Source organism: Ranitomeya variabilis, chromosome 8 (genome assembly GCF_051348905.1).
Source record: "Ranitomeya variabilis isolate aRanVar5 chromosome 8, aRanVar5.hap1, whole genome shotgun sequence".
NCBI lineage: Eukaryota > Metazoa > Chordata > Amphibia > Anura > Dendrobatidae > Ranitomeya > Ranitomeya variabilis.
Window position 1 is genome coordinate 195,877,890 of NC_135239.1, and position 13,454 is coordinate 195,891,343.

The window sequence follows — 13,454 nt, forward strand, 5'->3', positions numbered from 1 at the left end:
TCTCCATTATGGTACTTAGAAGGGAGGTCCCAAGCTGGTTATCTTAAACTGGTTTGGTCCGCTGTGGAGTACAACATTCAGTTATCGCTAGAGGGCACAGTATGTAGGCACAGGCTCGCTTCTGGGGGCATCTTCAGCTGGCACTTTGGGAGGTATCTCTTTGACTTACACTTTGAGATCTTCTGTAGCTAGCTAGTGCACAAGGTCCATGGTAGGGGGAGTTTGATGGGAAGAACATGTCCTGCCACACGGAGCCCGGATTTTGACCCCATCCAACACCTTTAGGATGAACTAGAACAAACATTGTGAGTCCGGCCTCTCCCCAACATCAGTATCTGACCTCACAAATGCTCACCTGGAGCCCACCCTCTCCCTAACATCAGGGTCTGACCTCACAAATGCTCACCTGGAGCCCACCCTCTCCCTAACATCAGGGTCTGACCTCACAAATGCTCTTCTGGAGTGTGCCCTCTCCACAACATCAGAGTCTAACCTTACAAATGCTCTTCTGGAGCCCACCTTCTCCCAAACATCAGGGTCTGACCTCACAAATGCTCTCCTGGAAACAGCTCTCTCCCAACATCAGTGTCTGACCTCACAAATGCTCTCCTGGAGATTGCCCTTTCGCTAACCTTAGTGCCTGACCTCACAAATGCTCTTATGAAGCCTGCCCTCTCCCCAACATCAGTGTCTGACCTCACAAATGCTCTTCTGGAGTTTGCCCCCTCCCCAACATCAGTGTCTAACCTCAAAAATGCTCTTCTGGAACCTGCCCTCTTCCCGACATCAGTGTGTAACCTCAGAAATGCTCTCCTGAAGCCTGCCCTCTTCCCGACATCAGTGTGTAACCTCAGAAATGCTCTCCTGAAGCCTGCCCTCTCCCCGACATCAGTGTGTAACCTCAGAAATGCTCTCCTGAAGCCTGCCCTCTCCCCGACATCGGTGTGTAACCTCAAAAATGCTCTCCTGAAGCCTGCCCTCTCCCCGACATCAGTGTGTAACCTCAGAAATGCTCTCCTGAAGCCTGCCCTCTCCCCGACATCGGTGTGTAACCTCAAAAATGCTCTCCTGAAGCCTTCCCTCTCCCCGACATCAGTCTCTAACCTCAAAAATGCTCTTCTGGAGCCTGCCCTCTCCCCGACATCAGTGCCTGAACTCACAAATGCTCTTCTGGATGAAGGGGTGAAAATTCCCACAGACACCTCCAAACTCTTGTAGAAAATCTTCCCAGAAGAGTGGAAGCAAAGGGGGGATCAATTCCATATTAATGCCTATGGATGTAGAATGGGAGGTCCGAAAGCTCCTGTAGGGAGACTGTGGAGGGGACAGAATACTTTAGTTCATTCAACCGTTTAAAACCTAAAAACTCAGCTAGCAAAGTGGCTGGGAGCCTAAAATAGACTCTAGAAATAAGAAGCGTTCTTCATCCATCCTCCTTCTGATATATTTCTATTCAGGAGGATGCAATAATGAAACCTCAGAATTACATTTGGTGTGTGGCTCCCACTTTCCTTGAGCGGCTTCTGCTGCTAACAATCTGTTCGGCTCCTTCTCTGTTCCAGGGACCGATGTCAAGTGGTTTTCAGCGCGGCGTACAATGCGCCGGTGTTTATCTGTGCGGTGTCACCATGTTCTTCCATTTTTATTGTGTTCGGCAGCAACATGAAAAAGTCTATCGAGTTATTATTAACAGGATGAAAATGTCAGCGCGTAGCAGGTGCGGGATAATGCCGCCGCTCAAATATCACTGATGTCGCTGTTATGGAAACACGGCGTAATCAGAATGTACTGGATCAGAAACGCTGTGTACGACTATTGCAGCAAAAGCACAACCCGCGGCTCGGAGACGCACAATGTATACTTTCGTAGGAAGGGAAGAAAAGAAACTTTAATGCTAGGAAATTATTTTCCTGTGGGAGCTTCCCCCAGCGGACAAGATGAAGCACTCTAAACGCGAAGACTGTAATACCCCGTACAACGTCAGTACAAGAGGTACAAATAGTAGAATTTCTGGACTATTGTCTTTTTTTTACATGACGCCCCCAACATCCACCATTTTACTCATCGTCCTGTGGCAATAAGTCGGTATATGACTGCTTAGTTATTGGCATAGTCATTGGGAACAAAACTGGACCTTCACCCAAAACTGTTTCTACAAAGTTACAAGCATAAAATTGTCGAGGCACTAAGGTTTCCCTTCACTGGAATTAAGGTGCCTAACCCTGAAAAACAAGCCTCTGCCATTATCCCTCCTCCACCAAACTGTACAGGGGGCACTATGCAGTCAGGGGGTAACATTCTCCTGGTATTCACCAAATCCGGACTCGTCCATCAGGCGCCAGATAGAGGAGTGTGATCCGTCACTGCACAGAACACGATTCCTCCTGACTCCAATGGTGGCGGCTTTACATCACTCCATCCGACGTTCCGCATTGTGCTTGGTGATGTAAGGCTGCATGGAGCTGCTGAGTCATGAAGCTTCCGACGGGGGCGCGGTGGGTGTTTGTGCTAATGTTAATACTAAAGGAGGTCTGGACTCTGCAGTTATGGAGTCAGCAGAGCGTTGGTGGCTTTTCTGCCCTCTGCTCCTCAGCACTCGGCCCCCCGCTCTGTAACGTTACGGGGTCTCCACTTTGTGGCTGAGTTGCTGCATTTCCTTCTACTGCTCAATAACATAACTTACAGGTGATGGGGGAGGATTTAGGAGGAATAAATGTGATCACCGGACTTGATACCCCGGTGGCTCCTATTACAGGACCGCGCTGGTATCAGTGAGCTCTGCACCACCGGCCGATCTATCACATGGTAATAAAGGCAGATTGCCTGTGGGAGGCCGGATGTTATACACCAGGGGGGTAAGGAGTTGGACGTTATGCACTGAGGGCGGGGTCCGGATGTGATATACCGCGGTGCAGCAGGGTTAGATGTTATCCAGCAAACACAATGGGGCCGGATGTGATACATCAGGGGCGGGGGAGCTGAGGTTATCCACAAGGGGAGATGGGGCTTAATGACAATTGTGAATTCAATTATTAGGCCGGGGTCACATGAGCGTATAACACAGCCGGGTGCTATGCGATAAAACATCATATAGCACTCGGACCAGCGTTATTCTATAGGACAGCTCAGATCTGTGATTATTCTTCTATCCCGATTCGGCATGAGAGAACAATCGCAGCATGCCTCGGCTCACACGCATGCATACAAGTTTATGGGTATGTGTGAAACATCGGACTGCACTCAGATGTGATCCCACTGCAGTCCGATATATGTCAAGGCAGGCAATGGAGGGGATGAAAAAACTCACTTGCTCTGTTTTCTTCACACCCATGCTGTGATTCTCTGATGCGGGAGGATCGGAGCACAGTGCACTGACACTCGGATCACACTCGCAGCAGAGCTGGAGCCGAGGGTCATTAGCGTATCACATATGCTTGTCCGTCAGACACCCCCATTACTAACCCTATAGTCAAAAGAAATAAGCACAAACACAAAAGTCCTTTATTTGTAAAGATCACTCCCCGACAATTTCCCTATTTATTCCTTTTGACTACGGGGTTAATAATAGAGGTTTCTGGCAGATGCCTCTCCATTATTATCCCCAGGGCTTGATGTCAGCACCAGCTGCTGACATCAACCCCACAATGCCATTACCCCAATTGCCAGCGCACTAGGCCAATCGGGAAAAGCTGAGGCTAACGCCGAAATTGGCGCATCTAATGGATGGATGCGCCATTTCTAGGGCAGCTGAGGGCTGGTCTTATTAGACTGGGAAGGGCCACATAACCATGGAACTTCCCAACATATTAATATCAGCCCACAACTGTCTGCTTAACCTTTGCTGGTTATTAAAAAAAGGGGGACCCCACCTCATTTTTAAAAAGGGGTTGTGAAAGGGATTTTCCTGTCTCCACCGATACCATAAATGTCTAACAGATGGATATGCCACCAATGTTTAATCCTGAGGCTGACTGATGTAGCACCCGCACTGGCTCCTGTTGGGCTTTTTCTGCATTTTTGACCATTATATACTGATCTGACGCTAACATCACTCATAATCGAATCCTCCCACTTCCATGTCCAAAACTTTGCTCATGCTGCTCCAGTTTTCTGGGATGCGTTACCCCAGACAATTTCGTGATGGTGAGTGATTTATATGTCTTCATGTGCACTACCTTCCGCTTTATAAAAGACGACTGAACCATTGTGCAAAATTAGCATTTTTTTTTACCTTTTCTGTCCCACCTTACTGTTTTGTATCATAAACTGAATTTGCTGACACTGTTTTCCTAAAAATCGGGACAGTCTTGGCACATCTTTCCTATCCCCACTGCCTCATCCTTTCTCCTTTCATCCTTATGATCAGCAATGAGAGCTCCGGCAGGCAGCCCCATAGTAGCAACGGGATCCGGCTAGATAAAACAGTAAAGAAAGTACGGTAATCAAAAAAATGAAAAAAAAAAATAAAGATCAAAGTTTTGCTATAGAGCATTATTAGGCGGGAGGTAATAATAGATGTTTGGCGTCCATCTACTCTCTGTACAGCCTCGCTCCACACTAATACAATTAGATTCACTCTAAACTCGATTCCTCGCACTTAATCATAAACTTCCTGATAAGGAAAATAAAGCCTGATACGATTAGTTACACTGACGGCTGTGAGAACGGTGAATCATACGGGAGGACACTGGTGTGCAGGGTGATGGACGTGTGACACTACTGTATAGGATCGATGGTGTGGGCACTGCACTTAGTATCAACCTCACTCACTAATGGTTTACTGTGTTATGGCAACTCCCTATAGGGGAGAGTGCCTTTTAAACAAGATGCTTCCCAGGTATTGCCTGGGGGCATTTAACTATGTGCGTGCGCTGCCCCTTTTAAGAGAAGGGGAGCGCACCGCAGGGAAGTGCGGAGCGCATTACACCAGGAAGACATCAGGGCGGTGAGAATGCCGGCGTCCCTGCATGGAAGGGGAGCCGTGCAGGGATGCCGGCAATAGGGTTACACAATGCACATTATTAATGTCAAGGATGTGTAAGACCAAACACTGTATCAAAGCTGGAAGAGCCGAGGACCCACACGGAGGAATGGGGAGCTACGGTTGAGACGGCCATTTTGCTGGATTTTTGGTGGATTTGGGAACAGATTCAATTAATTAAAGATCAATTATAATACTTCTAATAGATATAATGATCTAGACTGATATATTATTCTATAGATATACCATAACAGATTTGGGGTTTTGTATGGGGCTCTATATGTGTTTTCTCCTGACTCACTGCCATATAATTTGGGGTGAGGGGCTCTGACTATAATCTGATGGTATCACATCTCCCGGCTCATACATCTCCTCTGAGCAGTCCGGTCATAACGTGTCCCACCAGCTGGGAGATAAATGATTATCCCGTCCTTTACAGGATGGATACGGTTGACCTACTGTGCACAATTTTGCAAATCCAATTTTTTCTGTTCAGGACATAACTGGCGAGCATCAGATCTACACCTCAGTGATTGACCTCTCGCTCCTTGAAGGAGACTTTCTCTATTGTACGTGAGTTTTCAAAGATAAGACCGGTACAGAAAAATCCGACACTTGTGTTGAATAATTTACTTTACTGCCAACTTGGTGTTCTGATGAGAAACCGGCAATATTTCTGTGGCCTAAATCTGTCCGATTATACTGGAAACGTGTTTGTTTTGTTCTAAGATTGATGATATATTTGCTATTTTATACATTGGCTCTTTGTAGGTCAATAAGGCCGAGGTCAGACCGTCAATGTGCTGTCTGCTGCGAACACGGAATCCATAATTATTTTGCGTTTATTATACAACCATAGTAAGTACACCAGCCCCAACAGGTCTTAACAATCTTTTTAATAATTCATGCAGATTGTATTGAAAAACCTGTGAGCACATGTGCTTTAGGTTACCTTACAGCATGCATGCAATAAAAGTATTTGGAATTGGATGTCTACACGGGCCAACAGCCATCACAACGATGGCAGTGATCAACTTTTATGTTGCCTAAAAAAAACTATATGGGGACCGAACATAAACTGTATTAATGATCAGTTGTCCCAATAGAGATTGGAAAAAGGGAATTAAACGAGCGACGATTAACTTGTGATATTGTCAATCAGTGTTTGTTATTAACGGAAATCTTCCTGTGTAAACCCAACTTAAAGGGGATCTGTCACTTGCCAAAAATATGTAATATTTTTTACCTGATGTAAATGGCGCTGTTCTCCTGAATCCGGCATAGTTTTTCTTTTGTTCCTGCACCTCTCCGTTCCTGAGATATGAGCCGCTCTCACCTGTATAGAATTACGGTCTTTTTATCAAACTGGGCGTGGTCTTCCACTCTTGTCTTCTACAGGACCACACCCACTTTGTTAACAAAGCTAGATTTGTATGCAGGGAAATGAGGACCATATCTCAGGAACGGAGAGGCACAGGGACAAAAGAAAAACAACGCCGGATTCAGGAAGACAGCGGTATTTACACTGGGTTACAAAATTACATATTTATGGCAAATGACAGGTCCCCTTTAAAAGGTTATATTTATCATTGCAAGTTATGGCTCTTCAAAGGATGGGATTGGTGGGGGTCTAACTGACTGGTCCCCACCAATACCCAAAAATCTCTTTCTTCCTTCCATTCTTTCTTCTTTCATCAGACCCCTACCGATCTGCAAGTTATCACTCATCCTTTGGAAAGGTGATATCTTTTAATGATGGGAATGACCCTTTCCATGCGAACTGCTGGCATCAGATGGAATATTTCCAAAATGGCCTAAAACCCCTATAGAGAGAAAGCGATGAAACGCGCGGTGACGGCCTCACCTGTAACAGCTGAATGCAGCGTCTGTTTGTTAATAATCGCATTTCAATCACTTTATATTTATTTCCCCCGAAGTAGAAAAGCAACAAAAAAAATAATCTGTGCCCGCCATTGACAGCTGCTTCCATTTCTTGGCACAGCGATGGGTTGTAATTTTAGCACAGTGATAAAAAAATAAAACCTAATGGAAGAAGCCTGAGGAGCCGTCCGTAGCCCCAGCTCTCGTTTCCTCTGTTTGCCTTCGGGGCTTCAACAATCAGTTGCCAATTTAGGATCTTTAACGGAAAAAGCCACCGAGCTTCCAGGACCTAATGGAGATGATAAATATTTATTAGAAGCTGTCACCGCTCACAGCCGACACTTCCCCCAATTGTTTTTCTTTACTTCGACACAATGAAGCATCTTGCAGGATTATTATCATGTGGATGAAAAGACAAAACCTTTACTTTCCGCATTATTCTCAATACTCCAGGTATGGTTTGCTACAAATGAGGCTTTTCTGACCAGTGTCTCCGGCCTGAATTATTTTCACAGCCATGTCCCAGTCTTGGGGCTCACGCGAACCGTGCACCTCTAAACTTTCTCCATATTCCCTGTACAGACAAGAGTTACAGTGAATAAATTCTACCTGCCTCCAGCCACCACTAGGGGGAGCTAATTACATTCAGTTTATAACTGGAACTTAAAGTTTGAAAGTTGCCCCCTATCCTCTGATGAGCCCTGTGTGAATGGGGAGAGGTCAGTCATGCCCATTCATTCTTATGGGTTAAAGGTCAATCATGCCCATTCATTCTTATGGGGTAGAGGTCAGTCATGCCCATTCATTCTTATAGGGTAGAGATCAATCATGCCCATTCATTCTTATAGGGTAGAGGTCAATCACGTCCATTCATTCTTATGGCTTAGAGGTCAATCACGCCCATTCATTGTTATAGAGTAGAGGTCAATCACGCCCATTCATTCTTTTGGGGTAGAGGTCAATCACGCCCATTCATTCTCATAGGGTATGGGTCAATCATGCCCATTCATTCTTTTGGGGTAGAGGTCAATCATGTCCATTCATTCTCATAGGGTATGGGTCAATCATGCCCATTCATTCTTTGGGGTAGAGGTCAATCATGCCCATTCATTCTTATGGGGTTGAGGTCAATCATGCCCATTCATTCTTTTGGGGTAGAGGTCAATCATGCTCATTCATTCTTTTGGGGTAGAGGTCAATCATGCCCATTCATTGTTATAGAGTAGAGGTCAATCATGTCCATTCATTCTCATAGGGTAGAGGTCAATCATGCCTATTCATTCTTTTGGGGTAGAGGTAAATCATGCCCATTCATTGTTATAGAGTAGAGGTCAATCATGCCCATTCTTTCTTTTGGGGTAGAGGTAAATCATGCCCATTCATTGTTATAGAGTAGAGGTCAATCATGCCCATTCATTCTTTTGGGGTAGAGGTAAATCATGCCCATTCATTGTTATAGAGTAGAGGTCAATCATGTCCATTCATTCTTATGGGGTAGAGGTCAATCACGCCCATTCATTCTTATGGGGTTGAGGTCAATCACGCCCATTCATTCTTATGGGGAAGAGGTCAATCACACCCATTCATTCTTTTGGGGTAGAGGTCAATCACGCCCATTCATTCTTTTGGGGTAGAGGTCAATCATGCCCATTCATTCTTTTGGGGTAGAGGTCAATCACGCCCATTCATTCTTTTGGGGTAGAGGTCAATCATGCCCATTCATTCTTTTGGGGTAGAGGTCAATCACGCCCATTCATTCTTTTGGGGTAGAGGTCAATCATGCCCATTCATTCTTTTGGGGTAGAGGTCAATCACGCCCATTCATTCTTTTGGGGTAGAGGTCAATCATGTCCATTCATTCCCACATCATTTTTTTCTGGAGCCCCCTCCTGTAAACTAGCCAGTAAAGGCTACGCAAACAGCTGTGAACTGATATTAATAGCCAGGGAACCTTTGGCTATTGGCTCCTTCCTAGTGTATTAACATCAGCCATCGGCTTTCCCTCTGCTGGTTATGAAAATTACGCGGGAACCCACGGAACTTTTTTTTCTTCATTTTTTTTTGTAAAAATTAACAGTTCCTATTTGGTTCCAGCCTATGTAGGCTCATTCTGTTAACGCTCCTACATAGGCTGGTGACAATGTGTCTGTGTTTATTTAACTCTTTACTTAATGAATTAGTAATGAGGATGTCTGGCTGACACCTCTTCATTACTAAACCTATGGTTTGGTGTCAGCGACAGCTGCTGACACCAACTCCTAATCCCATGACCCCAATGCTACTGCATTATAATGAAAAATGTATTGAACCTAGAAATTACATCGCAAAACTTTTTTTTTAATATCTATATTTAGCGAAAAAAAAAAAAAGCCTTCATTGCTGGACAAAAGTGTTTTTGCTACAATTTTTAACTGTTGCAACAAAATGGTGCTTTTTTTTGCAGCAAGAAAAAAAAAACCATACCAGAGCAACAACGTGTGAATGCAACATAACAGTACTGTCAACCTGAGTAAAATGAATAATCATTAGATATTAGAGGGAAGAAAACGAGAATGTTCTTAGTGGTTTTCTGCAATTTGTTTTGCTCGTGCCCACCCGAAATCTGCTGCAAAAGACCGACAGCTGCTCCATCGTGACTCATTATGATGGTGACATCCCTTGGACTTGCTTACCGCCATTGGGACATAATTATTACCGAGAGCTGTGCACATATTCCATCTATAGTCTGTTTTACCATAACGCTCAACCTGATGTGAACAGATAGATAAAAGGATGATAGATATATACAGTCATGGCCGAAAGTGTTGGCACCCTTGAAATTGTTCCAGAAAATGAAGTATTTCTCCCAGGATTTTATCGCAATTATACACGTTTATTTCCTTTGTGTGTATTGGAACACCAAAAAAACGGCAAATTGGACATAATTTCACACAAAAACCCAAAATTTGCCAGACGAAATTGTTGGCACCCTCAACTTAATATTTGGTTGCACACCCTTTGGAATAAATAACTGCAATCAATCGCTTCCTATAACCGCCAACAAGCGTCTTGCATCTCTCAACTGGCATTTTGGAGCACTCTTCTCTTGCAAACTGCTCCAGGTCTGATATTTCACCTTCTCCCGACAGCAATTGTAAGATCTCTCCACAGGTGATCAATGGGATTTAGATCCCGACTCATTGCTGGACACTTCAGAACTCTCCAGCGCCGTTTCCATCCATTTTTGGGGGTTTCTTGAGGTATTTCTGGGGTAATTGTACTGCTGGAACACCTATGACTTAGGCCGCAAACTCAGCTTTCTGACTCTGGGCTCTACACTGCCACCCAAAATCCTTTGGTAATATTCAGATTTCATGATGACTTGCACACAGTCAAGGCACCCAGTGCCAGAGGCAGCAAAACAACCCAAAACATCTTTGAACCTCCACCATATTTGACTGTAGGTACTTGAATTTTTTTAAAACTTTATTGAGGCTGCTTATTCACCATCCGGGCTATCCTGCGTTGCAACCTTTCATCAATTTTTCTTTGCCATCCACGTCCAGGTAGATTAGCTAAAGTGCCATAGGTTGTAACCTTATGTTGCTTACCGTCAACAAAGAAACATTAAGATCTCTGGAGATGGACTTGTACCCTTGAGAATATATATATTGTTCAACAATTTTGGTTCGCAAATCCTCAGTTCTCTCCTCATTCTGTTCTTCATGCTTGGTATGGCACGCACAGTGCAAAAATCGAGTCAACTTCTCTTTTTATCTGGTTTCAGGTGTGATTTTCATATTGCCCACACCTCTTACTTGCCACAGGCGAGTTTGAACGAGCATCACATGCTTGAAACAATCGTTTACTCATAATCTTGGCCAACAATTTTGTCCAGTCCATTTTGGGGGTTTTGTGTAAAATTATGCCTAATTTGCCTTTTTTAATTTATTTTGTGTTGTTCCAATACACCCAAAGGAAATAAACATGTGTATTCAATAATTTTCTGGGAGAAATACTTCATTTTTTGAAACAATTTCCAGGGTGCTAACACTTTTGGTCATGAAGATAGATAGATAGATAGATAGATAGATAGATAGAAAAAAAAAAAGTGGACATCACTCAATAGCAAGTTCCATTCAATAAATATGTATATTTATTGACCAATGTGAACAAGTGGCAACGTTTCGGTGGAAGAACAAGTTAGCCTTTTTACAAGCTCACTTGTTCTTGAGCTGAAACGTTGCCACCTGTTCACATGGGCCAATAAATATACATTTTTAATACATGTACCTTGCTATTAAGTGATGCCCACTTTTTATTTACCATAGGTTGATGGGCTGCAATGTGTGGGTTGGCACCTAAAATTCAACTTTGGCTTGTGCAGCTCCATTTTTTTTCTAGATATAAAAATAACAGAATGATTAATAATTGCAAAGATAGATAAATTAAAAGTTGCAAAGGTAGATAGTAGTGATGGGCGAACGTGCTGGGATAAGGGGTTATCTGAGCATGCTCGGGTGCTAACAGAGTGACTTCGGCGTGCTAGTTCTAGTCCCCGCAGCTGCATGTCTCGTGGCTGTTCTACAGCTGCAACACATGCGGGGATCGGCGGACACTCAGCACCCGAGCATGCTCAGATAACACCTTATCCCAGCACGTTCACTCATCACTAATTATTCTTATCCTTTCACACATTTCATATCCATAAATGATTTTAGAAAAGAGCCGACACTATGTCCAGTGAAATTGTGCTAATTCATAACGAGATTCAGGCAGGTCGTTAACAGGTTTCCATTACTTGCAGCGAGTAATGATATAATTAGTCTAAACCACGACCAAAAACTAACGGAAATGCAAAAATGTCCCTGGAATCTTGCGTGCACAAACATCAGGCCTGCGGCGCCCCCTAGGGCTCAGAAAAGGGATTAAGCGAGAATTCACAGGCAGGAGGGTTTCTTGCAGACATTTCTTAAGCCCCCGTCTCACATAGCGAGATCGCTAGCGAGATCGCTGCTGAGTCACAAGTTTTGTGACGCAACAGCGACCTCAGTAGCGATCTCGCTATGTGTGACACGTACCAGCGATCAGGCCCCTGCTGTGAGATCGCTGGTCGTGTCGGAATGGCCTGGACCTTTTTTTGGTCGTTGAGGTCCCGCTGACATCGCTGAATCGGTGTGTGTGACACTGATCCAGCGATGTCTTCACTGGTAACCAGGGTAAACATCGGGTTACTAAGCGCAGGGCCGCGCTTAGTAACCCGATGTTTACCCTGGTTACCAGCGTAAATGTAAAAAAAAACAAACACTACATACTCACCATCTGATGTCCGTCAGGTCCCTTGCCGTCTGCTTCCTGCTCTGACTGAGATCCGGCCGTACAGCGAGAGCAGAGCGCAGCGGTGACGTCACCGCTGCGCTCTGCTCTCACTGTACGGCGGCTCAGTCACAGCAGGAAGCAGACGGCAAGGGACCTGACGGACATCAGATGGTGAGTATGTAGTGTTTGTTTTTTTTTACATTTACGCTGGTAACCAGGGTAAACATCGGGTTACTAAGCGCGGCCCTGCGCTTAGTAACCCGATGTTTACCCTGGTTACCCGGGTGCTGCAGGGGGACTTCGGCATCGTTGAAGACAGTTTCAACGATGCCGAAGTCGTTCCCCTGATCGTTGGTCGCTGGAGAGAGCGGTCTGTGTGACAGCTCCCCAGCGACCACACAGCGACTTACCAACGATCACGGCCAGGTCGTCTCGCTGGTCGTGATCGTTGGTAAATCGCTATGTGAGACGGGGCCTTAAGTCTGTCGGAGGATGAATGCCCGTTCATGTGCTGCTCTCCACACGAATATTTATGGAAGTTCTCTGGATGGAGAAAGACACAAGTGGGCGGCCATCACTCCATTCTTAACAAGCAGCGGGTCCCTTCTCAGGACAGCGGTACGTCCTGTTATATGCCATAAATGATCCAGCAGGAGAATCCCTTTAAAAAAAAAACAAAAAAAACTTTCTCCTGTTTTCTTTGCTTTCAGGGGAATCTTTCAGCTGGTTTTCACTATCTAATCTGAGAGCAGCATGATTTAGGGGCTGAGACCCTGATTCCAGTGATGCATCACTTACTGATCTGCTTGGTGCAGTTTTAATAGAATCCCGTGTATAACCCCATCCACATCACTGATTGGCTGCTTCATGTGTACACTGTCAGCAAGTTGCCAATCAGTGATGTCAGCGGGGTTGTACACAGCTCAGCATTCTGGGCACCGCTACGTCTTCTTGAGACAAAACTGTGATTTTATCGAAACTGCACCAAGCAGCGGGGTTACACAGAATAGCTGGACTGCCTGGCACACAATACCTAGTCTTGCAGTGAGAATCTCCTGCTGATAAAACACTGATTGTATTGAAACTACAGCAAGCAGCTTAGTAAATGACACATTGCTGGAATCAGGGTCTCTGCCCATACATTATCCTGCTTAAATAGCTAACACCTGCTGACAAGTTCCCTTTAATGTGTAAGCCATGCTGCTCGTATAAAATGCACTGATAGATTTATAACGCCCATTAAAGTCCCAGCTGAAATGTTTAAAACTGTATATGGAGCTGTGCTCGTTAACCT